Consider the following 5,677-nt stretch of genomic DNA (forward strand, 5'->3'; position numbering starts at 1 on the left):
GCCTACGCAAGTATGCGTTTCCCCCAGTGAGCCTTCTCGCACAGACACTGTGAAAAATCTGGGAGGACGAGGAGCAAATCTTGCTAGTGGCACCGTATTGGCCCACTCGGACCTGGTTCCCCGAGATAGGGCTCCTCGCGACAGTCCCTCCTTGGTCGATTCCTCTGAGGAAGGATCTACTGACTCAGAGACGGTGCACCATTTGGCACCCGCGTCCAGACCTTTGGAAACTCCATTTCTGGTCCCTGGACGGGACGCGGAGGTTCTAGGTGACCTACATCACTTCGGCAAGAGCACCGTCTACGAGACACGCTTACGCCTTGAAGTGGAACCTGTTCGTCGAGTGGTGTTTTTCTCGCCGAGAAGACCCCCCGAAAATGCCCGATTGCGGTCATGCTTTCCTTTCTGCAGCAAGGGCTGGAGCGAAGGCTGTCTCCCTCCACCCTCGTCATCAGGTTCCTTAGAGGGGCCAGGAGGTCGAATCCTTCCCGGCCTCCCTCTATACCCTCTTGGGACCTGTCTCTAGTGCTAAAATCACTACAGCAGGGCCCATTCGAGCCTTTGCATTCAGTTGAGCTGAATGCAAGTTTCTTTAATTGAAAACTCTGCTCCTGTTTGCACTGGCCTGCATCAAGAGAGTAGGGGACCTGCACGCATTTTTGGTCCATGATTTGCACCTAGAGTTTGGGCCGGCTGACTCCCAGGTAATCCTGAGGCCCCGGCCCGGCTACGTGCCCAAGGTTCCCACTACACCCTTCAAAGACCAAGTGGTAAACCTGCAAGCGCTGCCCTCGGAGGAGGCAGACCAAGCCCTGGCTTTGCTCTGTCCCATCAGAGCATTAAGGTGCTACGTGGACCGGACACATAGCTTCAGGACCTCAGACCAGCTCTTTGTCTGTTACGGAGGCCGGCAGAAGGGGAATGCCATCTCTAAGCAGAGGATGGCCCACTGGATTGTGGATGCCATCACCCTGGCTTATCAGGCACAGGGTGTGCCCTGCCCATTCAGACTGCAAGCTCACTCAACTAGAAGTGTTGCATCCTCCTGGGTGCTGGCTTGTGGTACCTCGCTGACAGATAACTGTAGGGCTGCGGGCTGGGCGACCCCCAACACGTTCGCTAGATTCTATAGCCTCCGTGTGGAGCCGGTATCCTCCTGTGTTCTCACCTCAAAAGGGTAGTGGCGCCGAGAGGCCCCGGTTAGTGTCGGCTTACTAAACCTGCTCCAGAGTGTCCTACAGTAGCCCCTGTTGAGATCCTCCGTCACCCTTGGCAGCGGACGCGGCATAACATCTGGCTCAGGGCCTTCACGATTAATCCGCGGGAACCGTGGAAGGCTGGGTTCCATATTGAGACCTAAGCGGTTCTCGTATGTGTATAGCCCATGGTATAGCCATAGAGCCCGTGTTTCCCCGGCAGACTTCTGCCTTTCCAAGGGGGTTACAATAACATCCAGTTCTCCATATACACCTAAACAGATGCTATATGTGTATTTGCTTCCGAAATCTCCTTTGGGAAGGATGGGGCTTCCGCAGCGTCCCTGTTCCAAGTGGAGCGGGTACGTTTTCCCAGTGTTATCCAATCTCACTCAGTAAGGTAGTGCTTTGAAAAATGGTGAGTGGAACTACTTGTCCCGAGCCCCGGCCTACACAAGATAGGGGCGCAGGCGGCTCGCACAGGGCACTGGAAGGGGCAGCACCATGGAGTTTTGGTAGGGATCCCAATTTGTCGGTCACCGACGTGACTCGGAGTGACTGACTGAAAGGTAACATCACGGTTATGTATGGTAACCCTCGTTCCCTGAAGGAGGGAACAGAGACGTCACGTCCCGTCGCCACAGTTGCTGTACCACCGCTGAGCGGCCGGGTCGCCGGCTCGGCTCCTCAGCGAAAACCTGGTATGCATTGCACCTGCTGCCTTATTAAAGTCACGCTGTGATCAGCTGCAGCTGAATGCAATAATTGCATGCCAATGTGCATTGGCTCGTTTAGTTTACAATCGAAGTAGATTGGTCTATCGAAGCGATATCCCAATTCGTCGGTCACCGACGTGATGTCTCCGTTCCCTCCTTCAGGGAACGAGGGTTACCATACGTAACCGAGACGTTTTGTTTGTTTGTTTGCTTATTTTGTTTTTATAATACATAAAAAGAAAATAAGTAGACAGAATAGAAAAATAATAGGGAATGCTAGTGTTAGACGGTCATTTTTAAATAAAAATAAGTAAATAGAACAGAAAAAGAATAGATAATGCAAGTGTTAGAAGGTCATTATTTATAATAAATAAAAAGAAAATAAGTAGAAAGAATAGAAAAAGAATAGAGAATGCTAGTGATAGAGGCTCTTCTTTCTTTATAAATAAAACAAGTAGTTAGAATAGAAATAGAATAGAGAGTGCAAATGTTAGAGGGTCAAGTTTTTTAATAAATAAAACAAGGAGATAAAATTAGAAGTAGAATTAGAAAGGTGAAAGAGATGTGTTTTCAGCCATTTCTTGAAAATACTAAGGACTCAGCTGCTCGGAATGAGTTGGGAAGGTCATTATTCCACCAGGAGGGAACAGTTAATGTAGAAGTCCATGAAAGTTGTATCATAGGTAGAATGCAAAATGTTTCAATACAAGCATTTCAGTCAAATGCAATTTATGCAATATTTCAAAATTTTAACCCATTTGGGAAAATCAACCCAAATATCCGATCTTGTAAGATGTGCTCCTTTTACACAGAGTGCATGTGATTGCGAAATCGAAAGTGAAAGTAAACAGCACAAACGCTCACTCAAAAATATTTAAATACAACGCATCCTGAAAGCAGCTCCCTGATGCGCCAACATTATATACAATATTCGAATGTTTAAAGGAGTCGAGACGAAAATCGCGGGAGCTAAACATGTGTTGAGGGAGCAGGCGGCAATGGTCAGAGATTCATCGGGAGCGAAAACAGCCGAATCCTGACATTTTGGGCAATTAAGAAATCCTGGCCAGATGCATTTTTGTAGGTCAAAAAAAAGAGGACATGTCCGGGGAAAAGAGGACGCAGTTCTCGACTGGACCCTAGGTTATCCAGTCGAGAAAACATAGTTTGCATCTGATCTGGCCATACAGCGGTGGGATGTGTTGACAATCCGTTCAGCCTGTACTTCACACAGCGCGACATGTGTGCTCTTCAGAGACAATCACAGAATATGACAGAGCTTGTGTTTTAAAGCGAAACACACTGGAATGAATAATTCACTTAAAACGCAACGCTGCAGTTCTCGACTGGACCCTAGGTTATCCAGTCGAGAAAACATAGTTTGCGTCTGATCTGGCCATACAGCGGTGGGATGTGTTGACAATCCGTTCAGCCTGTACTTCACACAGCGCGACATGTGTGCTCTTCAGAGACAATCACAGAATATGACAGAGCTTGTGTTTTAAAGCGAAACACACTGGAATGAATAATTCACTTAAAACGCAACGCGAGTCTCTGTTCTCTCTGCAATCTCTGATGTAATCAGCCTGGTTTTCTTTATATTAGCACTGTTTTGGACAGATTGTTTGAATGCATTCGCTTACTGGACCATTGGACCGAAAACTTTCCTGGAGTTTAGCAGCTTAAAATGATCTAATCGCAAGCAGAGTAGCAAAATTGGGTTAAAGGGTTAGAATAGAAATTGTACTTCAGTAATTTTGCGTTAATTGCGTTAAATTATTTTAACGCGTTAAGGATTGTAAAATGAATTGCATGCGTTAACGATGACAGCCGTAGAAAAGAGTAAAATTTTCAAGTAAAATTTTAATGTAATTAAAAGTAAAAAGTTAACAATTGTACACTGCTTGCACTTCTATCCCTCACAGCCTCATTTTAATTTTTTCAAAAATTAAATATGGCCAGATATGGCCGATTGTATATACAAGTATGTTTTTGAAGTTCTGCAGAAATTTTGGAAGAGGCACATCCCCTTATCTAACATACCAACCATTTGGAACATGTGGTATGTCAGTCAGTCGGCCTCTCTTTAGAATGGAATCTAGCAGAAATTCAAGGGTCTGAAAGGAATTTATGAGAACTGTATAGTTCTATGTGGCTTCAACACAGTGAAGTTTAAAAAAATGCAAGGAAATAAAAGGAAATTATGTGTTTTTAACATCTCATTATCAGACTCTACAAACTTTATAAAAAATTGTGAAAGAACAATTTTTATTTCCGAGATGATATATATAAGAACTGAATATATCTGGCATAATGTCAATAAGTCATGTGACAACAATGTAGTATACTACTGTTTTAAACATTTACTGTATACTGGCATAATGGCTGCTCAGTTGCTTGTGTATTGTACTTAGTAAGCAAATACAGTATGTAATTCCCAAAATAACCTTAGTGTACAATTACATGCCAGTGGTGAGGCTAAATAAGGGCTAGGGTGCCACTGGCCACTGTGCCACTTAGATTCACAATTCATCTACCCAATAAAATGTGTTTGTTTGTGGGAAAGAAGAAAAATCATGCATACATGACAATAATCATTCAAATACATGCGTATACAAACCAGTTGCATAAACAATAAGTAATAAGATCCAAGTGAAGAAGTGCTTATCTAATCACTATATCCACCCACCATAGCTGAGATATAGGGTGCTTCTCAAGCAAAAGACTACATCTTAGTAAAGATGCATATATTGCCTGCCATGTCATCAAGCCCCATTCCAGGACATCTCAATTTGTAGGATGCTTGGAAGGTAGTCTTTGTTTCGCCTCCTTCATTTGGCCAGTTCTGAAGGATGCATCAGGTGTATCCTTTGCATCCTTCAATCACCAACAATCCATTTCACACGTTCTAATCCACACAAAATAATTACCTGAAAATGAATTGGAAATTAGATTCTTCAAGTTCATTATGTAACACAAGACACAAGAAGGCATTTTTGTTTTCTTTTGTTTTATTGTAAATTAAATCACATGGTACTAAACTGAACATAATGGAAACCACTAGGAGACCTCAGACAGTTGTCGTGCATTGTATTAATATTATGTATTGTATTAATAGAAAGCCAGATAATATAAATAAAATGAATTGCATGCGTTAACGATGACAGCCGTAGAAAAGAGTAAAATTTTCAAGTAAAATTTTAATATAATTAAAAGTAAAAAGTTAACAATTGTACACTGCATGCACTTCTATCCCTCACAGCCTCATTTTAATTTTTTCAAAAATTAAATATGGCCAGATATGGCCGATTGTATATACAAGTATGTTTTTGAAGTTCTGCAGAAATTTTGGAAGAGGCACATCCCCTTATCTAACATACCAACCATTTGGAACATGTGGTATGTCAGTCAGTCGGCCTCTCTTTAGAATGGAATCTAGCAGAAATTCAAGGGTCTGAAAGGGGTTTATGAGAACTGTATAGTTCTATGTGGCTTCAACACAGTGAAGTTAAAAAAAATGCAAGGAAATAAAAGGAAATTATGTGTTTTTAACATCTCATTATCAGACTCTACAAACTTTATAAAAAATTGTGAAAGAACAATTTTTATTTCCGAGATGATATATATAAGAACTGAATATATCTGGCATAATGTCAATAAGTCATGTGACAACAATGTAGTATACTACTGTTTTAAACATTTACTGTATACTGGCATAATGGCTGCTCAGTTGCTTGTGTATTGTACTTAGTAAGCAAATACAGT

The 5,677-nt window shown here is 42.5% G+C and overlaps 1 long non-coding RNA gene across 1 annotated transcript in view; it reads left to right on the forward strand.

The window, feature by feature from the left end:
• LOC107553736 (uncharacterized) overlaps positions 1-302 on the forward strand; it is a 24,453-nt gene extending 24,151 nt beyond the window's left edge. Inside the window, exon 3 of the long non-coding RNA XR_001604985.1 lies at positions 293-302. This is a non-coding gene — a long non-coding RNA (uncharacterized lncRNA). The remainder of the gene's footprint in view (positions 1-292) is intronic.
• The last annotated feature ends 5,375 nt before the right edge of the window (positions 303-5,677 follow it).

Source organism: Sinocyclocheilus grahami, unplaced genomic scaffold (assembly GCF_001515645.1).
Source record: "Sinocyclocheilus grahami isolate Dianchi unplaced genomic scaffold, SAMN03320097.WGS_v1.1 scaffold479.1, whole genome shotgun sequence".
Taxonomy (NCBI): domain Eukaryota; kingdom Metazoa; phylum Chordata; class Actinopteri; order Cypriniformes; family Cyprinidae; genus Sinocyclocheilus; species Sinocyclocheilus grahami.